At 40.8% G+C, this 13,851-nt stretch overlaps 1 protein-coding gene across 6 annotated transcripts in view; it reads right to left on the minus strand.

The window, feature by feature from the left end:
* The window catches only part of PARD3B (par-3 family cell polarity regulator beta), a 440,643-nt gene that overhangs the window by 12,755 nt on the left and 414,037 nt on the right, over nucleotides 1-13,851 (minus strand). The window lies entirely within an intron of this gene.

Below are 13,851 nucleotides of genomic sequence, written 5' to 3' on the forward strand. Positions count from 1 at the left end.
GCTTCAGACGAAGCTTCAGTTAGTCGGCAATTAAGAGTTTCCACAGGCCTTGCAACATAAAAGTAACCTCTCCGGTCCTCCCCAGAAGCTAAGTCAAAACAAAGCAACTATTGGTCTAAGTCCAGGTTTGCAGAAAGATGCACGTTTCAGAAACACAAAACACTTGATGGCATGTCTGTACTTACAGATGTTGATACAAAAAAATAAGCCTCATAATATTTAACCTTGTCAGACCTACTATTTGAATCCCATAGGAAAAAAGCACAACATAGCAGAGAGTCTGTGGTGAGTTGGGAATGACGTGTTTTCCTAACCTCAATGTTCAATATTTAATGCTGAGTTGGGTTTCTCTCTAACAAAAATATGGGTAATTCTACTTCCAGTAAAATGGGATTTTCTTTAAAAGAATTTTGCAACATTTCAAAGGTCCCTCTTTTTTTAATGATCAAGAAGTAAAAGGGAGATATTTCATATCATATCAAGCAGCTACAATAAAAACCATTACTCAAGAAGAACACTGTAGTTTCTAAGTCAGAAAAGCACAAAGCAGTAATATCATTCTAAGGATGTAAAATGGTCTCTGCATACTAAGGTCCCTTCAAAAACTTCTAAGGTTTGTGGTATAAACTAGTATAACTGAAAATGAAATGTCTAAGGTGGAAAAGACCAGGGTTAAGGGTTCTGTATTGATTTTTTTTTTTCCCCCCACATTGGGATTAAAGCGATTTCAGCTGGGACCCAGCATTACAGATGTAATTATAATTTCCATTTATATTTTTAGACTGTTTACAAAGAAGTGCAATAATGGACAGCTGAACATTTTCTATTGTCCATTAAAAATGAAATGTTTCTGATGAAATCTCTGTAAGACCAAGGACCACTGCAGCAATCTCTCAATAACAGAGCTTTTTTCAGATGTTTGGTGACGAGAGAGAAGGGAGAGCTGTCAGCCCTTCACACAAAGAAATCAAACCAAAATGACATTAAGGTTGTTATTTCCCTCAACAATACTAAAGAGATTCCAAGTTAAGATCAGTAACAAGTTTCTTCAAAGAAAAAGTCAGATTATTCATTAAATAACCTTTCTGGATATTATTTACAGGATATTTAACAAAAAAGCATGGCATTAAGGCAACATTAAGAAGCATTATTTAAACCACAGAAAGTGTGGGGAGTGAAAAAGTGAAATTTCTGTAAGTACCACGGACTGTCTGCCATCCTTCCCTCATGCTTCACAATGCACGTTTGAGTCCAGGTTTCCTGGAGGCCTCTGATAGCCAGGCAAATAATTGCTATTGAAAAGCAAAATGTATTCAAGGTAAAGCAGGTGCTTAAGTGCTCTGATGGATCTGGGCCTAAAAATTCAAGTTGTAAACCCCAACTCAATTTCAACTGACTAATTGAATTTGTCTTTTTTTTTTTTTTTTTTAAATTCCCTGTTGTTCCAAACCGATCTGCTCTGTGCTTTCTGCCATGAAGCATGGTGCAGCCCGTACGGCGGCACTGCCTGCACCACCCAGCTCCTGCCGCTGGCCCATCCAGAGGGCCCTGCAGCACATCACGCGAGGGGCAAGGCAGCCTTCCAGAAAACGCTCAAAACCAGCACGGTTATACTCAGGCAGCCTAAATTCCCTAGTCAGTGAGAAACCCAGATGCCTTCAGAGACCCCTACAAAGCTAATTAGAGGGCTACCAGAAGTCGAGTCAGCCAGAAACAGTACGCGCAGCAAAGTCACAGAGACTTTATGTGCGTGGCTACTGGGATCCTTAAAGCTTTTAACTGATTGTGGAAATCTTTAATTGCTGAATGCATAGTTGTAAAATGTGTTTGCTGTTTGAGGATCTTTGGGACAAAGACTGTTAGTATGTCCCTTCTACTCATTTTTATCTCAGATATTGTTTTGGGTGGTTGATTTCAGTTCAAGAGCGTTATCACTATTACCTCTTTAAGAAAGCAAAACAAAACTAAAAACTGTGACCATATCATGCTTCTAGAAATACATTTTTTTTATACTGAAGACATCTCAGTTCTCAGTAAAAAACCACACCTTTTCTTTAAAGCATAACATCTCAGATTGAGCCAAAATTTGTAACAAAAATGCTAAGTGATGGACCAAAACCTGGTGACACACGGGTATGTACAACAGCACGCTAACACCTAGATCCAAGCAAAAAGCTATTCGCACGGATTTTCAACTGTGAAATCCTGCTGAGATTGGTTTTGCTTGCCAGATTTTGTCATGATCTACAACTGACTGCTCTCAAAGTACTTCCCTTCACCTGAAAAACAAAGGCTATTTTTCTTCTTTAAATGAAGAAAAGCGCCAGCTACTCAATATCCAAGGACCCCCGTTGGCTCGGGGCTTTACTTGATAACCTGGGCTGGGTTTTGCTCACACATTTACCGCCCTCTCTCTCCACCCTTGGCTGGAACTCGCTGCCAATTTCCAGGGTGCTGTCTCAGACTATCTAATGCACAGATCCAATCTCCTTGCTGAATTACATCTGGAGTGGAACAAAAATGGCCAATAATTCACTTTCTATTAAAGTTAACATTCTCCTCCTCTTGCTTCCCACGTATGTTATACAGTGAGTGTGTTTGCATGTTCTGCTCTGTTTTTTCAGCTGTTGCAAGCACATGAGCTACCAATTACTCTGTGCGCAGAGAGAAGATGGTGACTTGAGGAACAGCTTCCAGTTTACATGACTCCTCACCTCATTGCCGCTGGAACATTTAAATGAATCCTGTTGGGCAAGAGGCCTGAAGCAGAGAGATTCCTTCGGCGCTCTCTCCCCCGCCATTTCCCCCCGCACTGAATGGTTAATCAGAGCAGAATAACTCTTTAAAACTAATATTTATTCAAACAGCTGTAGGATCCCATTTGCTCACACAGAACAGAGTGCAGAACTAGGGGAGGCCACAGACACATACCAGACACAAGCCAGCAGAAGGTATGAGTTCTGTTAGTATCATTATAACCAGATTAACTTACATTTGGCAGACGAAGTTTTTGAGTATAGCAAAGACACTACCATTACTGTAAAGATGGGGTTAAGTGTTTTACATATGCATGACGATATTTAATATATTTCCAAAAGAAAGCTTGCTGCAAGTCTGGCTAGTGGTCTATGTACCATTTAATACCAACCACACGCCTACAAAGTTTTGCTGGCGTGTTTCTGGCATATCCACGACATCTTTACCTGTGGTAAAGATGCTCAATAACTTATGCGGATTTTCCAAAATAAGCATCAATGAAAGAGCAGTATCGCTGTGCATCTTGTGCTTTGTTTATGCCATATTTTAAAGAACTGTTCCAAGTAGAAAATTTTGTACAGGTGCTAAGTGACAAAATTAGTGCTAATTTACATAACTATTAAATGCTAGAACAATGCAATCTTTTCGAAGCCTGGAGATGAGGATAAAGATTCTTAAGAAAGCAGGAATTAATTTTCTCAAGCAGGGTACAACGGGTGTTTTAGCTCCATGCTTGCTCTTAAAGTTACTGTTCCATAATTGCTAGTGATCTGAAGGTTTCCAATTCTTCAACAACCTTGAATTACATTCATTTTTAAGTCCTACTTTTACTTCATTTATATCTGTGGTAAGATGGGGCAGGGTGGAAAAGAACAGAGAGCAGGCAAAGATATACTCCTTTTTCCAGGATCTCCAAAATATTCAGATTTGGACTGCGAACATTGGTGGGCAGAGTTCCCAGGGAAAAACAAATACCTAATCAGGGTTTATCAAATTACTACCAGACTGGCCCAGACAGCAAAGAAACGAAGCAATATGCTCTAACAGTGATCACATTTCAGTCTAAACCTACTGCTGACTGAAATCAGTAGGAACACATCCATGGATTGCAGTGGTTCTGAAGCAGGCTTGTACTAGCTTCTGCGACATTTTTTGCAGAATAAGGTGTTACTCAACCTGGATCAACATACACAAAGCATGATTTTCTAAAGTGTCATAGCTGAAGAGCAACACAATAGTGTTAGGTGAATATATGGGAAAAGAAAGCTGGACAAAAACCTGTGGAGCTTAGAATATTCTCTTGATACGTGTTTAAGAGACTTCTGTGCAGAGAAATTAAATATATCACCTACTTATGAAATGGAAGCCATTTGGCTGCCAATTGTATGAGCTGTGTGGAAACAGCTGCTCTAGCAACTGTTTTTACTATTCAATTCTTTGGTGATTCTCTTAATCCCAAATTAGATACCTCTTTCCTTTAATCACCGGTTTATATAAAAGCTCTCTCCTCACAGGGCAGGGTTTCACCATGGATAACAATCACGAACAACTGCAGGTCTGCTTGAAGCACTGCCCTTGTGTTTCTCTATGGCTCACATCTCCCCCACCCCGTTTCTCACTTCTCAGTGGGTGGCACACTGAGTGCTCACCACTCTGTCCCCTATGTGTTTGTAAAAGAATCCAGAACTATATTTGACTTCTTAAGATTTCACAGCCTGTCATTACCTTACAGCATGCAATTAAGACTGTCCACATACAATTCACTTTCCTACTTTATCATCAACATCTCCTTTCCTCTTTCATAAACGTGTACATGAGAACACCTGTAGCTGACTCACCGGGCTTGCTATTAGAATCTTGAAACTTGCCATCGTGACAGTGCAATTTCCTTGTTCTTTTTAACAGCTTTCCTGTGTGTGGCTTTTTTTTTTTTTCTGAACCTGCTTTGCAAAGACTGGATGAAGGGAGCTGGATGGATTATGGAGAAGTAACTGCAGTCTGCCTCTGAGCGATGGGTGCCACTGCAAAGCTGCTGTTTGCTTACAGGAACCTAGCTGAGCCATGAAAGAACACACAGGAGGTTCACACACAACGTTGTGAGAGCTGCAGGAAGCTCGCTCAAAAAATCTTGATCTGACATCCTCACAAATTTTATGTGTTTACACCCCACGCTGTTGGCTTCCTATATTTCTCCTTTTTCAGCTGTTTTTAAAGGCACGTTCACTGACAACCATCTTTCAGCTACACCTCCAGACCCACTTACCAAGAGAAAGTCAAAGCCAAGAACTGCAGTGGAGTTGCCTTATTTTACAATGAACTTTTCTCACAGAAAGAAAAACTTATTTCCTCACTTTTGCAGCCTAGAGTCCACACTTTTTGATTAGTTCTGATTTATAACTCAACATAAGCAGCAACGTTTTTATTCCAAATATCTGTATCTATAAAGCAGCCAGCTGAGCTTCCCAGCCTGTTGGTCTCCAGAGCAATTTCAATATCCATCTCAACAATGCAAAGGATGTATTTGCATTTTGTAGCGCACATCTTATTCCCCAGGTTTCACTCAGCACATCACTCTGTTGATGCATTCTATGGGACATATGCTTTTGTTTTTTAATTTGATCGTCTTCTTTTTAATTTGCATTCACTTATCTTTTTTCCACAGATCCTTCATCTCAGCCTAACCATTTTGTACTGACACTTCTTTCTTTCATTAATATTTTGTTCCCTAACATTTGTTTTGTTCTTTTACTCACTGGAGGCATAGCTAATACAGCTTTCTTTTCTGAGGCAATGTCTCCATGACTTCATTAAATTTTGTAATATTAATTCAAGCCCTTTTGTTCAAAGGCAATATTTTCCTCCATCTCCTGTATTTTTAAGCTGAATTTGGTGCCCTTAGTTTGAGTGGGAGGATCTTACGCCTGATTATACACTAAAATCCATACCAGATCCATGTTTTTTGTAAATGTGACACTTGAAAGTATTTTTATTTACCCATGCTAGTATCTCCTAGCAAAAAGGATGGCTGTTTAGTTTCAAAATATTAATTGACTTTTAAACTATTCCATATTGCATTAACTGGCTTTTCACTATGAGGAGTTGACTGACTTATTAGAAAAATTGACAAAACCCATCCCTGTCTGCCTCCTTCTACACTTCCAAAGTATTCTTCTGGGACATCTGTTTTTTAGTGGTTTTTTCAAGCTACGTCCCAGTTGTTGCAGACATTTTCTTTGCTCGATTTTCTTTAGTTATTCCCATGGAAATTATAGAAATGGTCTGCCAGTCGCAATCCATGATTTGATGTCATGAACCTTGACCTTTCTGACTTTCTAAAGTGTACTTTTTCAGCATTAAGACTTAATTTGGCTTGGAGAGAGGCATCCTGTTCATTTCAGCTGATACTTCTATTTTATTAGAAAGCTGGACGTATGTTTTACAACCAAATCTCGTTACTTCTGAATTCAACTTAGATATTTCTGTAATTGTGATCCTGTTTACAATTTTCTTTCCTCCTTTCAACCAAGTCTTAGAGAAAGACACAAGACCCATTTTTTGAAATGTCTGCAGTACACTGATCTCTTCCCACCTGCTCTGCTTTTAATGCCTGAGACTCTCCCTGTAGAAGGTATACACAGGTTACTTATGAGCTCTGCACATTTTTGGACAAAGATGTTTTGACACCATACACAAAAACAGCCTTCAGACTTCACATACGACACTGAGGTGCTATTAGTACCACGGCACACTGCAGCAGAGTAACCAAAACTGAGATAAAACAGAACAAGTTTCAAGAGAGCACTTCCAGCTTTCTCCTGCACGTGTGTATCACAAATCCGGTGTCCCGCTTTGGATTTGGAGTCTGTCCCCTTCTTGAAATACAATGACCTTCCTGACATCTCAGAGACACTGGACAGTTTCCACAGCAATCAGTTTTATTACCTTACAGAGTTAAGTAAAGTTAGCTAAGCAAATCTTAAACTGTTTGATACCGGATTTAACCTAATCTTTTAATGAGCACATCAGCTTGGTTCCCAAGCTTGTGCTGTAGCATGTGAAAATGATCTTTTTTCTTTGCCTATATTTCATCTTGGCTGGTTTATTGCAATGTATCTTGGAGGTCCTTGAGTAGAACCAGTATTTCCATTAAAACTGATTCTAAATTCATCTGCCAGGACTTAAAACCCAACTAAAACCATACACATATTTCATTTTTAATGAGATCACCACATCGGAAGATATAGAGAGACAAGATTTTGCTGCATTTTCAATGAAAGTATAGCTGTCAAGATAAAAATCCTATTTAAAAATATCCCTGAGTTACTGATATTACTTTAGATGATTAAAACAGAAGAGAAAGTTAATAATCAAGTATACCATAAAATACACTGTTTGAGTATTATTTATATTTCACATGGCTAGGATGATGAAATTAGGTGGGCCGTTCATTTTTGCGCCCTACTTAGTTCTAATCCTATTTAAGACTCCAAATTATCAAGTCTTCTTAGTTTTGCAGTTATGTCAGGGGAATATTAAAAAAAAAAAAGATTTATATTGAAAACTGAAAAAGACCACTCACAATCGGTTCTCGTATCTTTCTCTTGACCCTCTTCTCTTAATTTTAATCAATATGAGAAATGGAGGAGATACAGACTTTTCTCAGCTACCTGAAGCTACAAAATAAGTTTCCCATCATCTTGCCCTTCACTGTTTTGCACCACTTTGGAGGGAAAATCTGGGTATTACTAAAAATATTGTATATTATTTTATGCACCAAAAGTTAATAGCTTTGCTTTGTAACTGTATAATACATGTCCAGTAACATAGTTTCACTGACAGACTATGACTTTGGTGACTCTGGAGTGGGTTGATAAATTATTTTGCTGCCATTAAAGTTTTGGCACTGCCCCTCCTCTCCCCCCCATATTTATGAAAATACATCTGCAGATGCTCTTCTTAACCAGGTGAGTGATGCTCCAGTTCCAGTTGAAATGGTGCTACAAAGCAGCAGTGGCATTCCCTGTGATTCCTGCAGCCTGCATCAGCATTGCCACCCTCTGCCTGCCATAGGGCACAATTTTGGGCTAAAAAAAAGAAATCCTGTAGAGTCATGTAACAAAGTCAACTGAAGAGAGGAACAGTGGAAAATTGAGAGGCAGGCTGTCAGTAAGGAGTGACTGAGCACCAAGAAGGCTCCTGGAAGATAACCTGGCAGAACAGCAGCAGTATTGCAGGATGGAGCAAGACTGTCACCGTTACTGAGAACCACTGTGACACCGCATGGGACTTGGCAGCACAGATGGGTCAGCACCAAAAACCAGCCAGAACATCACATCCCTCAGCTGACAGCTATAACCACAACTACACTGCTGAGTCAGTGCTGTGGAACATACTGTCGGATGTCAAGGAGAAAAGTAAATGAAGTACGCAAAATGAGAAGGGGGATAGATTTTTTTGCAACATGGGATGGAATAAGTTAAATCAAAGTGATTTAAGGCAAAAAAAAATTAATTGTGATTTAAACCACCAAGTAGGGAATTTTGAACTAAATAACTGATTTTAAGCCTTGATTTTTCATCTGTGCTCTTTGGTTAGTCAATTCCCATAGGTTGGGAATGCTCTGACAAGTTGATTTGCAGCTAATTATAGTCTGCACTAAAATTGTGATTCTTTTTGTTAACCAGGAGAACACACTATATATATATTTAAGTAATGTAGTGTATTAATTTCAGATTCCGCTAGACAATGGTGAATGATGACTCTTATTTAATAGACAATTAACTTTTTCCTGTGATTTGTGTAAAGCCACTTTCTGATGACGTTTTTGGGATTCAATGAAATTGCAGAAATCATAGAATCATAGAATGGCATAGGCTGGAAGGGACCTCAGAGATCATCTAATCCAATCTCCCTGTCATGGGCAGGGACGCCTCTCAACTAGATCAGGCTACTCAAGGCTCCGTCCAACCTGGCCTTGAACACCTCCAGGGAGGAGGCATCCACAACCTCTCTGGGCAATTTATTCCAAAGTCTCACCACCCTCGTACTGAAGAATTTCTTCCTAAGATCTAATCTAAATCTGTTCTCCTTCAACTTAAACCCATTTCCCCTTGTCCTATCAGTGGACACTCTTGTAAAAAGTCCTTCCCCAGCCTTCCTGTAAGTTCCCTTCAGGAATTGGAAGGCAGCTATTAGGTCCCCCCAAAGTCTTCTCTTTTCAAGGCTGAACAATCCCAGCTCCCGCAACCTGTCCTCGTAGCAGAGGTGCTCCAGCCCCTGGATCATCTTTGTGGCCCTCCTCTGAACACGCTCCAACAAATCTATGTCTCTCTTATGCTGGGAACACCAGAACTGGATGCAGTATTCGAGCTGGGGTCTCACAAGAGCGGAGTAGAGAGGGAGAATCACCTCTCTTGACCTGCTGACCACGCTTCTCTTGATACATCCCAGGATGCGGTTGGCCTTCTGGGCCACATGAGCACACTGCCAGTTCATGTTGAGCTTCCCATCTATAAACACCCCCAAATCCTTCTCTTCAGGGCTACTCTCAACCCACTCTGTGCCCAGTTTGTATTTGTGCCTAGGATTGGCCCAACCCAGGTGAAGGACCTTGCATTTTGACTTGTTGAAGCTCATGCAGTTTGCACTGGCCCAATTCTCAAGCCTATCGAGGTCCCTCTGTATGGCATCTCTTCCCTCAAGTGAGTCCATGGCACCACACAACTTGGTGTCATTGGCAAACTTACTGAGACAAAGATGTTGAACAGCACTGGACCCAGAACAGACCCCTGAGGAACACCGCTTGACACTGGTCTCCATGTAGACATTGCACCATTGACCACAACTCTTTGAGTGCGACCATCCAGTCAGCCTGCATTTTGAAATAAACTTGGCTAGTAAAATAAAGGCAAGAACACTCAAGTGCAAGCAAAAGCTAATGAAACTCACTAAGTAATGCATTCCTTCTGTTTGAGGAACCTTATCTCTTCATGACATAGGTGTTACAGAAACTTTGTTTTTGATCCAAAGAGTTGGAAATGTTTTTGACTCAACTCTAGAGGCTACCTCATAAATTGACTGCATGGGGACTCTGGCCCCTTGAGTCAATGCTGTTTTCATGCTCTGTAGTGCAAGACCTAAGTGCTCAATCTATTTAATTTATTGAAAGGGAGGTTAAAAGACAACAGAAATGATCACTGCATAGAAATACTGAAAGGGAGGCATTTTGCAGGCTTGGCTCTTAAAATCTAGCAGAAAAAATATTTATCTAGAAACTGAAATGGGGTTAATTTCAGACTTAGAGGAAAAAAAAGGCATAACCTTTATAAACAGTAAAATAATTAACCTCTGAAGAATGTAATGAATTTCCACAACGTGACATTTTAATTCTAGGTTAGATGCTTTTGTAAATACATCTATAAAAGTAATGCGATGGATCAAAATTGAAATTTAGTTTGATGCAGAAATGTAGAAGGTCTTCGAGGGCTCAGGCAAGGTGATACAAATTGTCCTTTCTGGCTTCATACCCAGAAATGGAGGTATGCTGCTTTTAGATACTGCTTTAAGACGCGCAAGTTACACGGTCAATCTGAAGAGAAGCTTCCAGCATGGCGAGACTACGTGCTGCCACTGTACTGCAAGGCCAGTTCCTTAACACATTTGCCAGTTTCCCAGTTTTAAGATGCATGTTATATTTAAGACAGATATTCCTGTGAGTCAGTTACCAGTTTGCTCAGTGGTCTCCTCCCAGCCACAGCAAAACAGCTGAACTCATCTACGTAGTCTGAACGCATTTTTCCATGCTAGCAGTTATTTTCTAATGCTCTCACTGCCTTTCCAGTCCCATCCCTTTCTCAACAAAAATGCATGCTTTTCAATAATACAAGGATTACAGAGAAAGTCTGGAGTATTAGCTTTCCTTTGGAATCAGCATTTCTTACCAGGAAGATAGCTGAGCTTTCTGATCTACACTCCTCATGTCACCAGTGTCCCATCTCAGTATCTGACAGTCTGCTTTTGGTCACAGCCAGCTTTTCCGTCAACACAGAAAAGAACGTGTCCTCGAATGCCAGATTTCTCCAAACAAGGCTGCCATTGGCAAGACTGTGACTTACATTAAGACAGACTTCCATAAAAGCAAGCTCAAAAATAAAACTATGAACAAAACAGAGCAGCTTCAGCTTCATATCTGTTCCATAGCTCCATCAGGAAAATATTCTGGATGACACCAAGAAAACAGGCATTAGAAATAGTTTAAAAAACACCAATATTTTTCTGGCTCTCACACCCTGCTCCTCTCCCCAAAAGAAGAGGCTAAGAGGTAAATAATCAAGCCATTCTCCTCCTAAGCAGGAGGATTTAACATTGCTTAATAGTACTACTCAGCACTACTTAGCTGTAGCCCCAGGGCAACACGTAAGTATTGAGTGTAAAGAACTGTATCTCTCTTGCAAAGCCTTCCATTCTGTCTTTCCCACTTTGCTGCTTTGCTGCAGACAGAGCAGCACAATGCGGTGTGAGATGAAGACCTGCCACTCTCCTGCCACAGCCACTTACCATCTAATTCAGCTGTTTGCCTCTGTAGACATTTCCAAAGCAAGTCTACAGACTGGCATTATTTTACCTAGAAACTTAACTACGTAGCTCAGCTGGCCGCTCATTAAGCCAGTCACATACAAAGCCTTCCTCCAAAGGCTGCTGCCTCCTGTTTTCAGCTTTTAATTAAAATCGTAACCTTACACAGGAACAGATCCTCCACTCAAAGGCAAAAAGGGCATCACTGAGCTCAGTGAGAGTGAGACACTGGATTTGCTGCTGCATATACCGAAAAGGCAAGCACACTTGACACAGCTGAATTCCTCAAATACAGCTAATATAGACTTGTATCACCTGAATTTGGCCCACAATATCTAGGCTTAAAGTAGCAACTTCAGAGAAAAGACAGAAAAATACAAAATGAAAGGGCAAAGCAACAATGATATTTCAAAGATCAGATTTTTACAACCTACCAGCAGATATGTTCAGATGCTGCTGGCAATGTGACTTCCCCTTCAAACAGGATGCCTACCTTTGCATGAGAATAGGGTAGTGCCTTAGGGGCACCAGACATTCATAAAGCTATTTGGCAGGTGATCATTCCTTCTTCTTGCCCACTGAGGAGGAAAACGAAAGCTCTCTTACTTGAGTTGTCCATAGCCACGCACGCATGGCATCTGCTGACTTTGAGGTAGGCAGAACACTTTCCCTGTGTAGGTCCCAGCTACTCTTGACATGGCACAGATCCCCTCCTCCCCCCTCTTCCAGTGAAACTGGCTGCAGTCCAACCGCTTTCCTCTCTTTCCTTGTGTCGTGCCAGACCAGAGCAGAGCCAAAGGTCATATCCTCCTGGACCCAACACAATATTGCAATAAGAATCTGTGTCCCAGCATCTACAACCCGCATCTGCAGGCTCTTTAAGTATCTCTTTTTAATCTGGACTTAAATGGCTCAGCATGCTGACAATTATATACCGTGTCCATACCAAATGCAGCTCAGTGGGTTGACCGAGGTGAGGACCAGGAAAAGACAAGGGCAGGAAACCATGAACTAATGCTAGAATGCTGGGAAGAAGAAAGCTGCTCTTTGAGGAAATACTACCTCTGTATTTCTTTCTACCTTCCTACTTTTTTTCTCCTTTTTTTTTTTTTTAAATAATGCTGCCCATTACAGTAGTATGCATGGATCCTCCACTGAGAATAGGTTGGCAAATGGGTGGTTTTTACCTGGATTCCTCTATACTCCTGGGCAGTCAGCCATGAGAACAAAAGAAATCACTCATTTCCATTAGTGGCTGGCAATGAGACTGCATCCCCTTCTTCTGGATTTAGACTTCACTGTAGCAATCTAGTAATTTGTGACTGCCAGGGCTTAATTACTGCAGTAACATGAAACTGCAAAACTTACAAAACTTAAGTATAAAAGGCAGCAGCTGATTGCTGGACTGCAGGAACACCCGAGGATGTGCTGTCCCAAAGCTCTGCTCCTGCCAGGGTGGAAACCCTTTGGAGATGCAGCAATGGCGTGGCCTGTGTGCAGCAGTGCCAGTGTTTGGGTTGGGATGCACGCAACCCCTCTGAAGCTCAGGCCCTCTCACCCTCCAGCATAATCACCTTAGGCACTGAAAGAGATGACATTCTTCACACCGATCTCCAGAAGCTTATTGAATGTTTGGATGACTTCCTAAATGGTGAGTCCCAGCCAGCCACGTACTCAAATCTGTCATAAGAGCTACAGAGTCATGCTTCCAGCAAGTTAAATGCAGGTTTTGGGAAGAACACTCCGAGATTCATGATCTCGTTCAGACTTACTTCAAAAAAGCCCAAGACCAAAACTAACACAAACCATAGGGTGCAGAGGCAAGCAGCATGCACACCTCAAGGACAATGTTGAGGATGCAGCCGGTTTGAAAAGGAACGGGACAGAAGGAATACACAGAACGCTGCTGCATAAAGCAAGGGCACGCCTGCATCTGCAGTGTTGTGCTCAGTTCTGGCCATCCCCATTCGAAAGGAATACCGGTGAAATAAAAATAATGCACGGTGATGGAGGTTACTTCACTGTGAAATTTCCATTTTATAAAGACTGAAAAAATCCAGCTGATGAGCTTGAAGGGAAAACGAATAAAAGGAGACATGATACAGGAATGCGAAAATCGCTGTAGAGAGTTACACTGGGCACCAATTGCTAATTTATTCTTGTAATTCACAAGAAAGTACTCAACGAAATTGAAGTTTAAAATAGATAAAACAGAGTGTGCATAATTAAACTAGACCTAACTAACCTGCAAAAATCACTGCTTAAAAACATCATAGGAGACGTTTCCAAAACGATGGCTGACACAAATATTGTTTGAAGAGAGTAACTACAGATACATCCTTTGGTTTAGAAACCATATACATTAAAAACACCTACAAACATCCAACGACGTCTTCTGAGACAGCCTTTATATACTTGGTTTCCAAAAGTAAGATACCCTTTGTATTTTCATCTGGAATTGGGCACAGCATTACACATTTATCAATCAATCTCTCCAGTGACACCTCTGAATGTAAACAG

The sequence above is a fragment of the Tauraco erythrolophus genome, chromosome 8 (assembly GCF_009769465.1).
Source record: "Tauraco erythrolophus isolate bTauEry1 chromosome 8, bTauEry1.pri, whole genome shotgun sequence".
NCBI lineage: Eukaryota > Metazoa > Chordata > Aves > Musophagiformes > Musophagidae > Tauraco > Tauraco erythrolophus.